Here is a 21,599-nt window from a genome sequence, read left to right on the forward strand (position 1 = left end):
ACATTTCAAATCATTTTCAAAGTTTACTCATGCTTACATAACCATCGGGCACTTACCTGTTGGTGGCCCCCAGCAACTGCCAGAAATAACACATTCCCACGGTGGTGGCTGAGATATCTAAACTTTAGTTTGACCACGAGTTTTTCTTCCCACGAAGTGGTGCTCACTTTAATGATGCCCGGCGGAGACGGTGGGTTTCGTCAACCCCCCAAAAACTAAGATTTTAACTCGGAAGCTCTCAACTGGGAGCCGAGCAATCTGACACGCAGCACAAGACTGGGTGTATATGTATTTATACGCATTATAAAACAAGTCATTTGGTGAGGACGCGTTGGCAGTGGTACACAAGCACGGTTAACAAAATACAAATTAGTCAGTTCACAGCACTGCCATTGCCCTGCAGGCAATGGCCCTGCAAGGCATTGAAGGAGGAAGGGCTATTGCCTGACACAAATGTGGTGATGAAATAAAGTTGGTATTTTTTCAAAAATTTTTATTCAGTGTCAGTGGCCCATATGGGGGTTTACATTACCTGATGGAAACAAGTGCCGGTTAAAGACATCGTAGTGAGTGGTGGGAAAAGTAGGCTCAGGATTGCCGGTGGCTGAGACGAATGATGGAGTGGCAGCCAAAGGAGGGAACAGGCCCGGGAAGACATCCCTCGCGGAGACACAGCGATAATAGCAGCTCGTGGGCAGGTGCTCAATGGATTGTTGCAATGCAAGACGACGAGGGCTGGAGATGGCTTGGGGATGCCTTCATCCAGCAGTGGGTAAAACGTGGCTGACGATTACCACGGCTATGGGCCGCTGCCATCAATGAAGCCATTTAATGACAACTGTGCTGTTAACAATCTAGCACTAAAGCCACTTGTCAGGCAATCACTGCTCTTTGGGCTGCGAGCAGAGCATTAAAAATGCATTTGAAACACACATACAAACCCAGACACAAACACAAGCAAACACAAAGAGCCCCCTGTAGCTATCCAGGCCGTTGGGGCAAGTGCTGTTAGTGAGCGGCTGTTGAGGCCGCCACGGTGCACGAGGGATGGTGTGGCCGGGAACCACGTCGGGTTACCTTTGTCTCCCCAGCACTGACGTTTTAACACACCGCACCAGGTGCTCGTTTAAGGCTGGGTCTACCTAGGGGGAGCACAGGAGAGGGGCAGTTTGACAATCACCCGTGGCTGGGAGTCGAGCTGAGGTCACTGCGCAATGAACGCAGTGACCCTAACCACGAACCAAGCACACCGACACACGCACACACAAAGATCCCCCGTATAGCCTTCACAGACTGTAGGGGCAAGTGCTGTTAGCGAGCACCTATGAAGACCGGAACGGTACACGAGGGGGTGGGTGGCAAGCACCACGCCCGACCGCCTTTGTCTCCCCAGTGGCGATATATACACACTGCACCAGGTACTCATTTGAGGCTGAGTCGACCTAGTGGAGGCCCGGGACCGGTTGAGACAATCGTCACCGGTGTTGGCCGTGAGCGGGAAGCGAACCGGTATCGCCGGGTTCATAGCGCAGCGCGCTAACCGCTACACTACCGCTCCCCACACACACACACTGACTACACATACACACACGCGTACACACTCCTTCACACACATGCTCATGCGCACAAAAGGCACTTATTAATACAATTACATTTCTAATCAAGATAGCAGCAGTAGCACCTGCCAGGCAAGGCTAGCGGCGGAGATAAAAAGGGGCTCCAACGTTCTGACACCGAACCGGTCATCAGATTTTTCTCCGCAGAGTTTAGGTGGCGTCCACCATATGCCACGCGCAGCCACGGGCAGGAGGGGTGAGCTGGCGGCACCTGCCCACTGGCTCCCCACGCCAGATGCAAAGAGGAATTTCCACGTCTGCCAAATCTCGGCGTGTCGGGCGACCGGGGGTGAGAGCGTGCGCGGGGGAGTTCTTGCGGGGCAGGCGCGCGCTCGCTCGCTGCCACTACTCGACCAGGTTTCTTTCCTCCCCGTGCTCCCCCTGGGTAGGACCCAGCCTTAAAGCGGGCACCTGGCACATTGTGTAACGACACCGCTGCGCTGGGGAGACAAAAGCGGCGGGCCGGACATTGGCGTAGACCCCCGCGGTCCGTGGCTGGGTTCGCTCGGCGGTGGGCTTGCTCGGCGGTGGGCTTGCTTGCGTTAGAGCGACCGTTCTGGACCCTGCAGCCACTCGGGTCACTTCTGCGGGGATTTGTTGTAATTTGGGAAAGTTTGCAATCTACCGTGACCTGGGATTAACTTCTCACTCGATATTTCGTGGAACGCTGCCACGCTGGCCCATCGGCGTGCGGCGCTACCATTAGAGTAAAAAGATACACCTATCCATAATCATATCGTATTTATTGTATCCTACTTTCCCTATACTATAAACCTATGAATAGATATATGAAAAATGTAATGCACGGACTCACCGTTGTTGGATGTGATGTGGCCAAAATAATTCCCGGAACAGCGTTCTGGGCTGTTCCGGCTGAAATCAAGCGCTGGCCGCGACATCATCTTGCGAGAGCAGGGCATCGTGTGCCAGTACCATCATCTAAATACCAAACAACAAAACACGTGTTTACCTGCACAGGAGTTGCAATCAGAGCCGTCCCTCGGGTATGGCTGATCGGGGCGACCGCCCCGGGCCCCGCGGTTTTGGGGTTCCCACGCTTCGACGTCATGGAGTTATACTTCCGGTTTAGTTCGAAGGCCTCGGAGGGGCCCACAATCTGATTTTCCCCGTGTCCCTCAATCCCCTATGGACTGCGATAGTTGCAATAACTGAATCCAGCCAAGTAACGCTGTAGTAGAGGGAGCTTGTCTCACCACTATCTCTGCATCGCCGATGGGCACCATCTCGCGCCCATTCAGGCGCGGAGACATTTTTACATTGCCTTTGGCTTCGTCCCATTCTACGGTTACAAGGACCTCCAACGTAAAACCGAACAAAAGTCGTGAGCCTTGCCCATTGACCAAGTCTCTTGGAATACACCCGATGTCGCCCCAAATAATGAAAGCTTAGCAGGCTTGAGCCTGGAAAGTGCTTGGATGGGCGACCATCTAGCATACAACAGGTGTTGTATACGCTGCTCTCGGCAGAGGAAAGCGCACAAAAAGAAATGTCGTACTACGCTCCCAACGCCTTCACCAACCCGCACCGACCGGCGAGAAGTTCGGTCGAATTAAACCCCCTGAAAACCTACACGGCGCGTGGAGAGGCCCTCATCCAGCAGCGAATAGACCAGAGGGTAACAATGTTGCAGCGGTTCTCAGCGGGCATCCTGCCAGGGTTAAAATAAAGGACGGTGTCAAAGCCGTATGAAGGGGGATGTCAAGATGACTGCTGGGGGGCCCACATGAGCACGCAACGCCCGTTCGCCGGGGCCACGCTGTCACAGGCACTGCAGTGGCCCCCCGTGATTCACTCGCACGCAATAAGTGATAAATCCCCGATGCTTAACAAACGGATGCTCTTAGAGTGAGTGCTCTGCCGCTGTGCAATGCACGTCAGCATCGGGGAGGGCGCAGAGTAAATAAAAGCCGGTGCTGCGTACCCCACTCTACCCCCCACACCCATGGCCCTGGTGCCAGCAGGGTTACCACCTGTCCTGGTTTTCACAGGCTCATCCGCTTTTCCAGGTAGCTGTCCTGGATACCTGTAAGTCTTCCCAAGATGTGATCAGTTGTGTGATAATACACCACTGAAAACAATGCACTTACATGTAGAATTGAGGGATGTTCTTCTTCTCATGACATGTCCTGGTTCTATTTGCACACCAGTCCAAGGTGGCATGTGTGTAAGGGATGGCATGGTGTTCCAATGCTAATGGTCCAGTCGGTGTGAAATTGCACTAAATGTCCAGTAGTCAGCAGTTTCACTTCTACAATGGTATACGTGAACTCTTTGATGAACCAATTTATAACAATAAAACACGTCAATTATTTACGGCCAATTGTTAGGGTTAGGCCAAGTAGTAACGACGTTGCCTAACCCAAAAAACAAGAATGGATAATTATTTGCGACCTTTTATCAATACACTGCGAGATGAAGCCCTCAATTGTGGGGGGGGGGGGGGACGTCTGTGTGACCATACTTCACCATGCGGGTCATTGTGGGTGCGTAAAAAGGTCGGGGCCTAGTACTGGTTCAGATATCACTTTTCCGCTGATGTTTGCCTTGTTTGGGAATCAAATACTGGTGCTGTGTTCACAGAACAGCGTGCTATCCACTAAGCCACCACTTACACTTTATTCATAACAATTGCCTTTTACTGTCCTGGAAAGTGTTCCTGAGGCTCAAGACTCTTTTACAGGAGAGTGTTCCATCGCGGGTATGTGGCCAATTAAGTTTGAATTATCTTTTTGTTTCCATGCGGGAGGAAACCAGAAGTACCTGGAGAAAACCCAGAATATGAGGGGATAGCGATTTCATAAAATTCGCAGAGATGGATCATCAACCCAGTTTCTGACCTGGCATCTCCTGGCTATTGACTCCACCCAAACCAATGAACTGCGGGTCGCGTGCTGCCATGCCCAGCACGTGAAGTTGGACAGCTGGGTGTGCCAGGATGACTTCTCATTGAGCCAGTTTGCAATGTCCAAGGTGCACTCAATCCCATATTTAACTGACGTCCGAAAGGAGTTTTTACACAGGCGCACTGCCTGTTGTCGAGTGGACGGCAAGTCTGCCAACTCGGCGGCGAGTTGAAATTCTGGCCGGAAGTCAACATAGCCCATCATTCCTCTGGGGTAAAAAAAGAAATATTGGAACATATATCCTAATTTTAGAACTTTCGTGACTGCAGGAATTATTATTTGGTTCTTTCGGTTAAGTCACGTCTAAAGATAAAATAATAAATTAAATAATAGCTATTATTTTATTTGGTTCTTTCGGTTAAGTCACGTCTAAAGATAAAATAATAAATTAAGTAATAGCTATTATTTTATTTATTATTTTATCTTTAGACGTGACTTAACCGCAAGAACCAAATAATAATTGGAACATATACTTGTGGGTTGACGTCGACAGCAGTGTATTCTTTGGGTAGACTCCGCCCTGCCATAAGAACGTGGGAGTTTCCACCACCGGTTGTGCAGTGTTGCCACCTTTTACGCAGGTCAAACCCAGACGTGTATCTCAGTCAGCCGAGGTCTAACGAGACCGTGCGGTCTACGGTATTAAAGTTTAACGCAGCAATAACAGTACCAGATCTCGGTGCAAATCAATTCCCGCCGCCCAAACAGAGACACCAATTCCCAGACTGTGCGGGTCAAACTGGGCCACGTGGCGACCCTGCACTAAAGCCAGAAGACTCTCTGATTTTGCTTCACTTGCGCTGATGCACCATTGTTCAAAATCTGAGTCCACGTGTGTGCGCAAGGTCCGCTACCATGGCACCAAAAAAAACCACATTTTATGAGTACGCGCAATTACCTATTAATGCCTTTAGAACAATAATATTGGGTTAAGGTGACCTTTTTTGGTATATCCTTAATGTACAGTGTGTGTATGCGTATGTATATAATTAAATATTTCTGCACTAGATTGTGTGCTCTAACCCCGCTGGCAGATTGACTTGCCTTGTCTTCACACACTCCCATGAGAGGATGTAGTTCATATTAAAGCTCCGCTGCTCTCACTGGGCATGCCCTAATGCTTCTGCTAAACAAAATGAACTAATAAATAAACAAGGGCAAATAAATGTGAGTAGTATGCACAGAATTGCTCTGATTTTGGCTTTCATAAATTATGATTATTTATTGCACTTATTTACCAAGGAAAGCCTCGCTGAGTCTCAAGACACCTTTTTCAGGAGGATCCTGTCTTCCACCAATCCAAGACACCACGAATATCGACTTTTTTGCCAGGTTCTCTTGAATGGTAGGAGACACGCAATAAAGGTGTTGAACCTACCTACAACAAGTGGAGATGAGGCATCACAGCGACACACTGCGCTACTCCTGACCCGGTTATCTGGCTTCCCCACCCGAATGTGAAACTGTAGTTGTTTGCTCTGCATTTACATCAGTCATACGAAAGAAGGAGACACGTGGAAATTCTGGAACGAATCTGTAAGACTTCGAACTGGACAGAGGTGAGAGCCTAGAATGACAAAATTAAGCGGGCAGTGGTGAGGTCGTCTTTTAAGGCTGAGTCGACCCCAGGTCCCCAGGTCGACTCAGGTTCTGATACCGGAGTTTGTTTCTGTGGAAACTGGATTCACTGGCTGGGTTCACAGTGCAGCGTGCGAACCACGACACCACTGCTGATACAAAAGATAAAGATACCTCATTTTGTCTTCACAGACTGTTTGGAGGAAATTATCCTTATGGCGGTACCCCGGGTACCAAATAATACAAAATGGCCGAGGCAATTAAATATTTTATTTCTGGGACACTATTTTTTCCAGGGGTGTACTTCACTCCGCGACTGGGGTACCAATCCGAAATCAGTGCTACTCCGCGATGTTGAAACCCAGCGAGGACGATTGCGCTGAAACCCTGAACGCTCGTATGCACCGTAGTGCATCGTGTACAGCTCGTTGAGATGAGTCGATTGCCGCATCGCCGACCGTCAACAGACTAAAAATGACTGCATCACGGACATTGTACGAGAGCCGGGGTACTGTGGTACCCCGGGGTACCGCCATAAGGTTCAAATGCTGTTAAGCAAGCAGCTATGATGGCCGTCCCGGCACACACCTTTGTCTCCCTCGTGGTGATGTTTATGCATGGCATCAGGTACTCAGGATTGGGTTCAGATAACCACCATTGCTGTTGGCAGTGAGCGGGAATCAGACTCGGTTCAAAGTGCAGGGCGCTAACCACTACACTACACGCACACATGCAAGCAATTGCACATTCACGTACACACACACACAAATGACCGTGGGAAATGCATTCATAACAAAACCTGTGACACAAAGTCCCTCTCTTAACTGAAAATTCCAGCAATAAATTTGACGATGAACATTCATCTCAATGTAATATTCAAACAGATAAATTCACCGCACTATTTAAGCTGGCACTTGTTCTTGTGGAAAACACAAAAATGTAGGTAAATCTTGGGACGTTATTGCGACGAATGACAACGATGCACTGCAGGGTAAGTAAAATACAAATGGATGCTATGAGGTTTTCATGTCGGCCGTGTATCCCAGCAGATTCCAAAATATATGCTACAATTACTTTTTTTCTGTTTTTATTATCGCCAAATTGACAGGTGACATATTGAAAGGTGACAAACGATAATGAGTAATATACGAGGTGATGAATTGCATATAACCGCGTGAAATATACATGTCCTGAGACGGAAATATGTATTGTCCAATCGTAGTAGTGCATTGACGTACCATGCTGTTTTATTGAAAAAAAAATAAAAAAGGAAAAATCTCACAAGGAAACAATTTAACTATTGTAACTACACTATTGTACGTAGAAATTAAGCGCGAGCCGAGACATTCCCAACTGAATTGGGCTTGCAATTTGATTGAAAAATTAAATTTTATTTGCATCGTATTTCATTGTTCTGTATTGTACTGCTTCTCACTTTTCTCGTCTCGTCCACACGATTCGCCTACATGTTAACTTTCGCATGTATAACGTATAATTTGTATACGTTGCAAATACATTGATTCTTGCGCAGACGATTCGGTGCACGTAACGCGAGCATAAAATTCAGTCTCAATCGATGTGCTTAACATAAACCAATGGAATGCTGCAAATAAACATCATTCCGTAGACGTAAAAATATATCCATTTAATGCACAGCACAGAGCTACGCGTCAACCACGCCATGCAATGACGAAATATATTGTGCGACAAAATGCACCAAGCGGAGCGATTTTACTCCACGCGTGCATCTGCGCTGATACGGAGCGAGCGATTGAGCCGTCCAGACGCGAATCACCGAGCCCATCTACGCGAAAATCGCCGGCAAAGCCGCGCAACCTTCCGCGGTCACTTCTGCTCGTGTGGATAGGCAAATGTTTTGAGTGTCGCATGCGGACCCAAAACCGTACGTCGAAGGGAATAGGGGAACGGGTTGACGGTGGAGGAGGGAGCGAGGCAGCTGTTGCCATGGATGCAGTGCTAAAGGTCAGGGGTCATGGACGGAGTCTCTCGGCCAGGTCAATAAGCGCCTGCTCAGATAAGGTGCGGCAAACATGGCTGCGTCGTCGTCGTGGCTGTGAGAGACGGAGCATACAGCGGCGCGCTGCAGATATAGAGCGGGGAGCTGAGTATTACAACCCGAGTATTACAACCTGTTACACGGGGAGACCGCCACGGCCTCGTCACGGGCAAATATTTTGAACGGTGAAGTTACATTGCGCAACACACAGCATGGTGTTATGCCCGGCTATGCATCGCACTTTATTTATTTTCTTGGCGCATTTGTGATTTTGTTTTTTGCTGTTTTACATATGTGGCAGGCATGTGGTCACGTAAAATTTTACGTGATTCAATTATCGGTTTATTTGTACATTTCAATATTTTTCTCATCTTTACAAAAGCAAATCAAATGCTTTGCCTGTATACGTCAGTGTGATCATTACAAAAAAAAATTGTAATTGTAAAAGCCTCCATTTAATGTATATTCTGCAACATAAGTACCTCAGTGTTTTTAAAATAAAAAATGCACATCGTACTTGGCATAACACAACATCATTATTTCACACGCTGAAATGTTACGCAAAAATAAGCTATTCATGAAAAAAATTCGATTTTGTATGCATAAGTACAGGTGAGTTTACTCCAAAAATCCCATTGCAGGAATTGAGATTCGGTAAACTTGCGGATATAATTAAATCAATATAATTATTACAGGAAAGGCAGACCTACGCCACGTTCAATATTTTCGCAACCGTTCATCTCTTTTACGGAAAAATATCAGAAAATGCACGAGGGGGTTAAAGGTAGCGAGTGCCATTTGCGGTACTTACTCTGAGACACATTATGTTTCTGTGGGTCACTAAGCCCAGGCCCTCTCTCAGCATGTAATATTCAGGGCCTAATGCTTCCCCTAAGGTCGAACACGGACGGCCGGATACGGCCAAGGACACGGGCGAAAGCCGTCAACGGGAGCGCTCGCTCCGTCCGGCGCTGGAGAGAGTGGCGGCCATCGTGAGCGTTGCATGGGGCACCGCGGCGGCCGTGCCGCTATGCCCACGGAAAAGAGAGAGAAAAAAACCGAGAAATCCTCCCCACCCCCCCCTATCCTGTCCAAAGAGATTCCTGAGCATCAGCTCAGTTGCATTTGGAAATGCCTGTCGATAATCATAAACTTGTCCGACGCGCGCAGCATGTTGGATCACTATTGCTGCATCGATACAGGAAAGCTATGCTGGTCGTGTATTCAAATCAAAGCGTCGATCGCACTGCCGATCAAGTGGCTGCTCCAAGTGAGCCGCATTCAGACAATTTATTTGCGGCTATAAAAGCCTTCAATCAATTTCTATAAATAAAATAAGAGCGCTGCCAAACACCCTTAATTTTAAGAAATCCTAAGCAGATATGGTAATAATAATATGACGGGTATTGGTTTGAAATGCTTAAGTTGCTAATTATTGATCTGTTTTTTTTCGTGTGTCGCGTTATTGGAATGAATGGGATGCACGTGCTGCATGAGGTAATACTGTATACTCTATAGGGAGGAATTTAAAAAGATCATTTTAGATGAAATTAAATCTAATTGAATTATTTTGACTCAACATCAGTGGTTAAAAAATGTAAGTTGTTTGAAAAACAGAGTACCTTCCATTCCTATGCAATAACCATTACGACAAATAGTATACATGGCTTAAAAAAAGTGTCTTGTCGAAGTGAATATAATAAAGAAGGTTCCAATGGTGTAAGTGAATATATATAAGCACAGAACAAATACAAACATAAATACATAGCGTACACATTGAATGACATCGCACATTTTAACTGTAAATATAAATTATAGTATAATAAAAGATATTTTAGAAAATGTATAATACTAGTAATCTTAGCGAAAGATCTTACAAAATTGGGGCAAATATACGTACAGAAAATACACAATCGTTCAGTGTACAGTGTATGTGGTTTGTGAGTGCTGGTATGTGATAGTGGCCAAACATCGACACACACAGAGCTTGTGAATGTGCCAAAGTATAACCCCACCAATAAACTGATTATTAAATGCCAGGGACATTTGTGGGGGCATTTTACTTGCTGTCTACAAGATGTGAGCTGTTAAAATAATTAAAGTGGCTCGGGGAAAAAAAAAATCAACTTTTTACCGCTAAAGTTAATCTGTATAAAAATTGATTAAGCGGTGCACTTGTAATTACACGCCCTAACACTCTATAACTCGTGGTCTCCCCCACTCTTCCTCCACGACCGTAACGGGGGAGGGGGGCGCAATTGGCGGCCTTCGCTCGTCTTGGGCCAACAAAAACGGGCATCGGTTTTTGTTGTTGTTGTTGATTGTTTTTGTTGTTGTTGTTGGAACCGCGGTTCGCTGTGGGCCGCCGGCTCTGGCGGGGGGTGGCGGCGGCGGTGGGTGGCAGCAGCAGCAGCAGCGCCGATCGGCGTGCCGACGGATCCTCGCCGGCCCGGCCCGCGTATCGCACTCCACGGAGGAACGCGAGCGAGTCCCCGGGCCCACCGTGCGCGCGCGTGTGTGTGTGGGGGTCGTTATCTTGGCGGATTTCGCCTGGTGTGGCCTGGGGATAGCTTTACATGTGCACGGTCAATATTTGTCCGGGTCTGGCGACAGGGATAAGGCGAAGCTTGGCTCTCGCTTTGCGTCGTTTAAACATTAACAGCGGTGCCCGGCTCTGCAGTGTCACTGGGAATGCAGAGCGTACACGTATATATTTGACGCTCAGACTCTGTATATGTATATAAAGGAATGCGTTTAGAATATATATGTAAATAATAAAAAAAACGTGATTTAGAACATAATTTTGGTTCGTTGGATGTAAAGAGTGCAAATGTTTAATTGTTAAACATTGCAAATGTGAAAATGAACGTATTGGGCCCACACACTCCTGCTTGAGATCTGTATATATCTTGCTATGGGGCAGGCCACATTGAATTCCAAAACTGCCCTTATACAAATACTTGGTTTAAAAACAGCTAAGTCATACGTTCTTTTAAATAGCTGCAAGTAAAATATTTGTCGTATTTATATCCCATGATCTACATCAAATATCTAAGACTTTAACTTAATTCAATCGACAAAGGACAGTACATTAAGTATGGCAACTGGATAACTCCCATAACAGGTCAGCACAGACTGGCATTTGTTTGCATAAAAAAAGGTTTTGCAATGAACATATTTAAATATCAAATTTTTTTCAGGAACGTATGTAACCCAGTAAAATATGTATCCGCATTTTTTTTATTTTCTACAACAACAAAAAAAATGTAGAATACAGGAAAAATGTATAGTAATACAAATATGCTTGTATATATTTTTGTAATCTCATTTTTACCCATCGAGTGCCTGTCTTTGACACTAAATTGTCATATTTGCTTACACCATAATTACAAACAAAATATTAATCACTGTGCGCGCACGCAAGACATGCACAAACACACTTATACGTACAACAAAGACCTCATATTTTGCCTTTAACAGACTGTTGGGGCAAGTGCTGTTAGCGTGCACTTATGAAGGCCAGCACAGCACACGAAGGGGTAGGTGGCCACAGCACCACGCCCGGCCACAGATGCACACGCACACATAAACACTGCAACATATGCGCGTACACATAAAGACAAAGACCCCCGTATAGCCTGGAGCTTTTGTCTCCCTCGTAGCGATGTTTACACACTGCACCAGTTACTCATTTGAGGCTGAGTCGACCTAGGGGAGGCCCAGGACTGGTTTAGATAATCGTTACTGGTGTTGGTCGTGAGCGGGAACCGAACTCGGGTCTCCAGGTTCGTAGCGCAGCGCGCTAACCACTGCACCACCGCTCCCCAATATTCGCACTTACACACATGAACATGAGCATGCTCACTAGCAAACAAACAAACAGGAACGTGCACACGCATACACCAACAATTCCAGAGACTCACAGTACACAAAACATAAACATGCACACACCTGAACGCACACTGCATTTGCAATGCTACTTTTGGTGCACAATTACAGTTAACCTTCATGTTATTAAAATGTTAATACATTAAAGACGAGTGTAGGAAAATGATGACTTCCCCTAAACGTTGCATATCGTATGGTCTCACTGCCACCGAGAACCAGTCTACACGGTGCCCAGCCCGTCCACGTCTATCTGTAAATCTACACGCACAAGCAATTGCCAAGCAGCTTGCATCTACCGCCGTGGTGTAACGTTTGGCACATTGGACTTGCAATCCAGAGTTTGCCAGTCGCAATCCATCTCTGCACGACAGTTTAACCGAGAGTGCAGGTTTATTGAATCCCAGCCCCCTGCCTCCGCCTCTCTCCAGCCAGCAGGTCGCGTGTGGTGTGTTAAAGTGTGGGCAACGCCAACCTCTCCCGAGCGTGGAAGATCAGGACAACTGCCGTCGTCTCAGAGGGGTTCTCTTAAGCCACCTCGAGTTGAGGCCCTTCCCGCTGGCAGTTGCGTGAGCGAGCGATTGCATGCCTGGCGACTTTTGACTTTCTTTCATGTATCCGCTCGAGCACAGCCCCTCCTACCCACCGCATCCCACTACATGCGTAAATATTTGATTAAAAATTTTTGATGGCTATCTTGTCGGTGTACACTCCACCGCTGGATGAGGGCCTCGCCACGCCGAGCGGGTCACGGGAAGTTACTTGTCCAAACTTGAGGTTGGTCAGCGAGGGCTGGTGAAGGTTCAAACCGTAGGTCACAGAGCATGGTGCAAGGCAACAAATGGATTTTGCTGCACTGCCATCTGCTGGCAACGTGACCACACATCAGCCTACAACACCTGGTTTTACATGTGATGGTCGCGCATGTAGCTAGCATGAGCCAGGCTTTAACCAGCTTAGCTTCCGGGATTTGACGGAATATATTTCATTGCAAACATCAATTCTCAGACAATTGCTCTTTGCTTACATTCAAACGCCTTTAACATACACAACATATGTTAGTGTGCGGTGTCGTCAAACAAAGCAACATTGACTTTTCAAAAAGGAATATAAAGTGAACACATTTTCTGTGCAGATTTGGGGATTCGAGGTCTCTGGATTTAAAACTGATTACTTTCATATAAAATACTCCTGTAAAACATTATCCAATGCGGGTGTGTATAGAAAGAAGTCTACATTACCAATACGATAATAAATATATGAATTATGATCGTCACCAGCCATGTTTAATCCACTGCTGGATGAATGCCTTGCCAAGCTGTCACCATCTGTCGTGGTCTCACGATGTAACGATGAGGCTAGATCCTGCGAAAGGGTTGATTACATCGCTCCATCTCCGTGGCCGACGTCCGCTGGGTCGTGTCATATCCTTTGGCTGCCATTCCGCCATTAGTCTCGACCACTGGCCGCCATTCCTTCTTGTGTGACGTGTCCTGCCAAGGCTGTATTTTATAAACCACGTCTTTCTCACGCTGCCTCTCCGTTTCCTCCCACGTGTGCACCTGTTCATGCTCCTTTGCGCACTTTTTAGCTTTTGCGTTCCAGTACATTAACCACCGTGACTGAAAATAGAGGGAATTACTCGTACAAGTGCTTGCACCATTATGAATTCTGATATTACGTGAACAATTTATACTTAAAAAATTTAATCAAAATAACGATTGCTCAACACTGATAATTAAACGTGTTGTGTTTTAAAACCAGCCGCCAACTGGTTCATATCCACGTACATGCTCAGGGGAGGGGGCTGGCTTGTGCTGCTATATCGCAGCTCTCTGCGGGCTTGACAGGGGTCAGGCTGGAGGGATGGGGCCTGGTCCACGGAGCGAAGCTTAAGGACAATACCCAAAGGCACACTGGACCCTTCCAGGAACAGCCTGGTTTCTCATCGTCTTGGGAATGTAGCATCAGTGCCGAGCGTGCTAACAACCAGGGTCCACCAGCGCTCAGATGTGTACAAATCCCAATTCTGTATCGAGAGGAAGGCACCGCACCTGTAGCATTCCCTCATTATGTGCCAACTTCGTTATCCACATTTTAGACCTTGAGCGAAGGAGCGTTTACCCTTCCGGAAACTGTTAGTTAGGAAACAGAAATATGATCCGATCACGAGCTTGATACGTGATGAGCTGCACTGGATACCTATTAAATAACGGATTGTGTATAAATCATGCCTACTCCTCTTCAAGAGTCTCCATCAATCTGCTCCGTCCTATCTTGCCGATGAGTGCGTACCAACTTCAACGGATCCAAATCGACCCCCGACTACGATCCGCGGCTCGCGGTGACCTGCTGCCGTACCCGGCGCGCGATGCGATACGGCCAGCGCAGTTTCGGGGTCTCTGGCCCAAATAACTGGAACACCGCTATCAGCTCATTCGGGATCCATCCCTGAGTCTGAGCCAGTTCTGCAAGAGACTCAAAGCGGTGCTTCGGAGAGCCCACTTTAACGTGTGATCAATGCGCATTCGAGATGGACTGGACTCATGAGAGTGCGCAATAACAAATGTGCTTACTTACTTCTTACTTACTACATTTACAGACCCATCAACGAGCCAGAAGTGACCGCACACGCCTCGCCCAAAACAATCCCTCAAGGCCCTGTTCTACCACACAACCAACCTGCTCTCTGCTGCTGCTGCGCAGGTGAGTGGTCGTGTGTGCACCTGCCGAGCGAATCAGCCAGGAGATGCCAACATCATTCAGCACTGACTGGGCATAGACCACCAAATTGGGGCGCCACAGTGGCGAGATGTCAATTATCACGCCTGGTATACAGGAGGTCGTGGGTTCGATCCTCAACCCTGACGCCTGCTGCTGTATATTTGGAGTTTGTACGTTCTCCCCCCGTGGTCGCATTAATTTTTCTCTGGGTCCTCCGGTTTTCCCCTTTACATTGAGAACCAACATCATGCGTTCTCGAGTATTTGGCTGCTATACATGTCCATGTGATAAGCCACTTCCGTTGAGCTATAATTTGGAGCCAGGTCACATCTGAAAAAGCTGTATAGCTCAGTGGGCCTATAACATTTTTGTAAATAGTTCAGTTTTAACTTTCTATGTGTGGGAATCAGATTCATCCTGGGTGGTTGATACAAACCTCGCAGCTCATGGCGCTGACTCAGTGCTACCAATTGTGACACGGTAAAGTATCACAAAACCAAATTCTAAGAGATCATAAAGTGATGTAATTGGTTATTTATCGAATATATTCAATCAATGAGCAAAAAAAATACGCAATGAACGCTTTACATTGTGTTGTATATTACAGCACTGTACAAGTATACGCATATACACGCATACACATGGAGATGTGAGTTTAAAGACACGTGCGTTCTGCAGCATCGATAGATTAGCATAATGCACCCGGTAACACATAATGAGCACTGTATCACAATTTCAAAATGCAATTCTACAATACCAAATATTTCCATGTATATATATCGGACTGCCATAGATGGCTATGCTAAGTAGTCTTATGCAGTATCACGTTATCATATGATACACAATACCAGCGGAATTGCATTTGGAATGGCAGTTCAGAGTCATGGCACTTACACACACATACCAACACAGGCCGCTGACGGGCAATATCATCTGACTGATAATTATGGAATGTCTAATTTACTACTCTGGTGAACGAGGCATCAAAGGCGTATTGCACCTATGCGTATAATAACCTCGCACCTCCGATTAGGACGGTTTGCTACGTATGGCGCGAATGAAGTTCAACATACGTGCATACATATACACAGCAATAATTCACAGTTTTAATAGGTTTATAATGTGGGGTGGAGCACTCAGTTCCTACCTCATTGCACTTGATAAAATTCAACATAGAGTGATCAGGTTGATTGATGATTCAGAACTCACTCTTTCATTTCAATCACTCGCTCATTAGCAGGCAGTCGCATCCTTATCACTCTTGTATTGCTACTACCATTGATACATATTTTATATGAAGTTATAAAAACGACTTGACTTCCCGTCTAATATTTGTGTGGATATGTATTTGAAGAGTAAACCGTGGGAAAAAATACATTCGTTATATCGGTGGGTGATTCCAAAACCCCAAGGTCACTGTGAGGTTGTAAACTCACGTGCCAAGGAGGAGGAGACACGTGGCGACTGAGTAATGTTTGCAGAGCATTCGAAAATGTTCCATTAAAAAAGTCAGTGCTGCAAACTGTGACGTCATGGAATGTAATATTAAAATATTTTTTATGTTTCACATAATGAATGAAGTATCAATTTCCATGGAGTCAAATGCCATTTTATAGTCTACACAGTCTAGGCACGGCGGTATTGGGAATCCATTAAGTCTTTTTCAAAGCTCTTACAAAGCAAGGCCTAAATAAAACAATATTTATAAATGATGAAAAACAATTTACAGCCACATTGAGGCTGCATAAAAGATTACATATATAGAAAGGGGAGTCAGGTACGTTGATGTCCTATTGCGAAGTTATTCACAGCGAGAGTTGAAGATTTTTTTCCATAGGCTGGATTGGATAAACCAGGGGAAAATGTAGATTGGGACAACAGTGGCACATCTCAAACTTGGCGGCAATGGAGTCAGCGTGACATCCGACGGGAATGAACGGCGGCAAATGTGAGAAGAACCTAATTGAGAGGGCCGCGAAGTTGGACTGAAGATAAATATAATTTTTTAAAAACGGCAATTACATAAAATAATTTTGATTTAAAGCTTTCGTGACTGCAGGGATTCATATTCTTGGTTCTTTCGGTAAAGTCACGTAGAAGGGAAACAATAAAATAAAAATATAAAACAATTGTTTTACCGAAAGAACCAAGAATACATAAAAGAAGTTTGCTAAACAATCAGATATATCTTTCGCAGACAAATGGAAAAAAATAGCAAAATCTATATCTCTTGGATAAAAGTGTTTTCGATGTCGAGTATAGTTTCTATATTTTTGCGTGTGTTAATATTTTTGATAAATTCAGAAAGTGTAAATTACCGACAAACATATATTTAAAATCTCCTTATTTTATCCAATATTGCTCAAGAGGCAATTTTCTAAAGATATACAACACACCTTTACTACGTGTTCCCAATAGGTAAAAATAGTCACGTAACATTTAGAAATTTTAATATTAAGCTTACAAAAGCTACAACGGAGACTTTGTAAAATCCCGTCGTGCAACATCCTGATTTTACAAGATGTGCAGAGGAGGTGATGTGTAATTAGAGTGAAAATAAACCACGAGAAAATGGAATACTGCCTAATAGATTGTATGAAGATGCAGATTGCATTAAGCAAACCGCATTATTGATGACAAATCCATTTGAGGAAGCGGGTACTCCACAGCATATATATTAGCTGGGCGTATAAAATATTAAAGTGTAAACATCTTTGAGCTCAAAGATATGACGAACAAGATGCTGGATGGAGTGTTCCAGGTATCGTGCCGAGTCCGCTGGCGCGATGCAGACAGCTCGTCGAACTTGCACAAAGCAGAATTATTCCGTGTACATATATATTTTACAAATCGATCTCATGCCTGTAACCAAATTATGTGCATTACCTAGCGACGGGAAGAAACACGCAATACTCTTTCCACGTAAAGAAAATGAAACAGTTTAAGTAGATTAACTCCGCCTCCCCACGTTCTTGTCAGCGTTGGGCGATTGCTAATCTCCACCGGTGGTGCCGAGACAATTCCACATTGCTACGCCAGGAACTAATCTATCCATAAAATAACGACTGTTGACTTTCGATCTAGAGCAGTCGTGCTCAAAAGCCGGTATTCATTTGAATATCTCCAGAGTATTGGTGTGTCGCAGGGTTAAGTCCCAATTACACTCACAATGTCTTGGTCCGTGAGACTATTGGCTTAATCTGGCCGTTCTAATAAGGATATCAACGATGACCAGGTAATGTTACAAACTAAACGAGTGTCGTGTTAGGCATGTAGTTGCGGTAAAAGCAAACTTTTGTTTTCATCTTAAACAGCGGTAATTCTAACGGAATCAGAAGATGTATAATTAACGAATAATATAATGCACAATGGCATTATGGGTTCAACTTGTCAGCGGAACGTTTGTTGATAGGCACAGTGTTTTATGCATTCTTTATACACCTTGCAAACACTGGCTGCATCATTGTTTCTGTAAGATGTAGATACAAGAAATGTAGTTGAAAAATAAATGTATATATAATACAGTTTGTAAAAATACCGTTGTACTGTATATGGAAATTTAAATGCAAGGATCCTTTGATTACGGTACATCGTTTTGACGACAAGCGCTACACAGGCGTACGGCGCATGGTAGACTGTGTGTGCATGCATATGTGTGTGTGCATCTTGATAATACAGTATATATCGTAGGTCTCAAGTCAAAAATTCCATCGTTAAAGACAGCCGGATCCATCGGGCCGCTTTATACAAAAGAATAAAACGTACGTGCGCCGCATTTGCTTGCGCTAAATTGTTCACTAAAGCACAACGTAACAATGCAAACAATGCATTTGTGCGATAATGGCCGAAACCAGCTTAACGATAAATTAATACCAAGCAATTAATTACTTTGTTCACCAACACGCTCCGTTGAGTACAGTGCACATTTTATTAGTTTTTAAGCTAAATTAGTTTTATTTCTTTTTTGTAAATCCACTCGTTATCCTTTCATTCTTTTTGCCTAATCCAGAATATGCATCGCGAGGGGGGTGGGGGTCACGTTTGTTTTGGGTTTATTTTTTATGCACGAACCACGTTCTGATTTCTCTAATTCCATGTCTGAGGAAGGCACAGCTGTAGGAGTGTAAGCCCCGATTTGGGGCCGTCTGATCCAGGAATCCTTGTTTGGCGGCCGCGGTACAATCAGAAATCTGCACCTAATCTTATAAAGCAAAAACTTGTAGACTGGGCTTTACATTCGTGTGGGCAGGATAATCTCAAAGCCCAAATCTGGCTTCTTACCATGCAATCACAACCTGAGGGCTATACTTTGCTTCTGGAGGTTTCATTTTAGAGAAAATTAACGTGCCTTAAAATGTCATCTTATTAAAAAAAAAGAATACAACTTTTGCTCTATGTTTCACACGTGAATTTTAAAACTGTGTTATATAAACATTTCCTGACGTGTATGTACTAAGGTATGCACACTTCTCAATGTTTTAATGGAAGAGTACTAGAATATATTGGCAGCATTATGAATGCGCGGTTTTTTATTTACTAATTCCATGGTCCAACATCTCCGATGACAAACAAATCCAGCAGTTGATTGCAAAAAGAAACTGGAACTTAATAATACCTGCTTACTGATAATAAAAAAAGCGTGGCTGCTGATTGTTCACGTGCATCTTTTTACCGTGGCTTGTAACATTATTATTCTTTCGTACCAATAAAGTTGAAATTTAAACCGCAACATTTATAAACAAACACATGCTCTGAACACAGAATACACGCTGTCATGTAAATTATATACTGTTGAACACAACGAGCAGCAATTGGGGCAAAAATATATACAAAAAATGTAAGTGATGTGCCCCAACAGTAAACGTTTGTCCTTCTAAGGCACAGGTGCATCACACTGGTTTGCTGGTAATAATCACTTGGGCCCCCAGCAATTATATTGATTTCTTTAACAAAGAAAAAAATATCAAAAACACCAGTGCCTAACTTATACATTATTTACAGTTGTTATTATGAACATTATTCTCCTGCTCACAGAGGCATTCTATCACACTTGCTATGATTATTGGACGCGCAGCAATGAGCCTTATTGTAAAATGGCAATGTTTAACGTTCATCAGCAGATGTCTTCCGAACGGTGACCACTGAAAGGGCAATTCAACTCCCGGCGCCCTTTACGCCACTGCCGTTAGAAATTAACATCTCCGAGTGAATCTTCTCGTTCGTTAATGAAAACAAGGGGGGTTTAATTAAGGCGGACGTGAGATGCGAGAGACTCGAAACGCGCGACACCGCGCGAGAGTTATGAGCAAAGGAGAGAGGCTTGCCTGGGATTATGCGCACGCAGCCCCACTGCATCTCGGAGGGAGCAGCAGGAGGAGCGCGGGAGGGAGGTCGTGCATCCTGTGAACCCAGGAGGAGGGAGGGCAGACAGAGGAGGAGGGAGGGAGGGAGGGAAGGAGAGGGAGGCAGGAGAAACGCAGGGGGTCTGGCAGGGTTTTTGGGGCTAACGTGTGGGTAACGTGCTTGGCCGAGCGTACCCTCAGACCCACACGTGCCATCTGTTCACGATCTGCTGCACAATGGGCCAAGTGACTCGGAAAAAGGAGAGGCTTCAAACACCCCCGCAACCGCGGGCATCAATAGCTGTCGTTTCACTGTTATGTTTGAAAGTACACACTCCCATTCTTTTTTTCCACCCTCCACAAAATTGTTAATGCGGTAATTACAAGCAGCTGTGCTTTATTACAGATTTTTAAAAAAATAAAAATGACCTTTAAAAAAATATACCGTACATATAGTATTATTTTACATGGACAATAACCCAACACTTTTGCCGCGTTATTTGATACTCTACGGTAAGCCTATGATCAATCATGGGACCGAAGCTCTATTGAAGTGCTTACTTATATTAGTTTTGGTGAGAGTCGTTTTGGTCATTTCAAGATTTCTAGGATCCTAAATTGGTATCGATGTATTGCATGTTTATTTATTTATTTCCTAAGAAGCAATAGCGAGGGAGTTGGTACACGACAATACGTTTCCCGCACAAAAGTCTTGACGGGAGCCTTAACATTTACGGCACAAACACAAAACTCTCCCGTAGACCTTGAACAGACTGTTGGGGCAAGTGCTGTTCGCGAGAAGCACCGATGAAAGCGAGCATGGCACACGAGGGGATGGGTGGCCAACACCACGCCCGGCCGCCTTTGTCTTCCCAGTGTCGATGCTTACACACCGCACAGGTTTAAATAATAGTCCCCGGTGTTCGGTGGCCGTGAGCGGGAGTCGAACTCGGGTCGACGGGTTCGTAAGCGCAGCGCGCTAACCTCTTAACTACCGCTACCCCCCCCCACAAACACTCACAAAGATCCCCCATGTCGCCTTTAACAGATTGTTGGGGAAAATGCTGTTAGCGAGCACCTATGGGTGACCAGCACCACGCCCGACCACCTTTGTCTCCCTAGTGGAAATGTTTACACACCGCACTAGGTACTCATTTGAGGCTGAGTCGACCTAGGGGAGGCCCAGGACCGGTTCAAATAATCGTTACTGATGTTGGCCGTGAGCGGGAATCGAACCCGAGGTCGCCACTCCCCAAACACACACAGACAGATACATACACACAGAAGACACACATACAGACACACACAGAAGACACACACAGACAGACACACACAGACAGACGCACACAGACGTACACAGACGCGCATGATAGACGAACACAGATAGACACAGACAGACACAGACAGAAGACACACACAGACAGACGCACATAGACGCGCATGATAGACGCACACAGATACACGCAGACAAACACACAGACGCACACAGATAGACACAGACAGGTACACACAG

At 45.3% G+C, this 21,599-nt stretch overlaps 1 long non-coding RNA gene across 1 annotated transcript in view; it reads left to right on the forward strand.

The window, feature by feature from the left end:
• Positions 1–21,599, forward strand: part of LOC133343601 (uncharacterized) — a 100,103-nt gene that overhangs the window by 16,983 nt on the left and 61,521 nt on the right. Inside the window, exon 2 of the long non-coding RNA XR_009755272.1 lies at positions 14,623–14,726. This is a non-coding gene — a long non-coding RNA (uncharacterized LOC133343601). The remainder of the gene's footprint in view (positions 1–14,622; positions 14,727–21,599) is intronic.

Source organism: Lethenteron reissneri, chromosome 18 (assembly GCF_015708825.2).
Source record: "Lethenteron reissneri isolate LAM-NWPU_2019-01 chromosome 18, ASM1570882v1, whole genome shotgun sequence".
In the NCBI taxonomy this organism is placed as follows: domain Eukaryota; kingdom Metazoa; phylum Chordata; class Hyperoartia; order Petromyzontiformes; family Petromyzontidae; genus Lethenteron; species Lethenteron reissneri.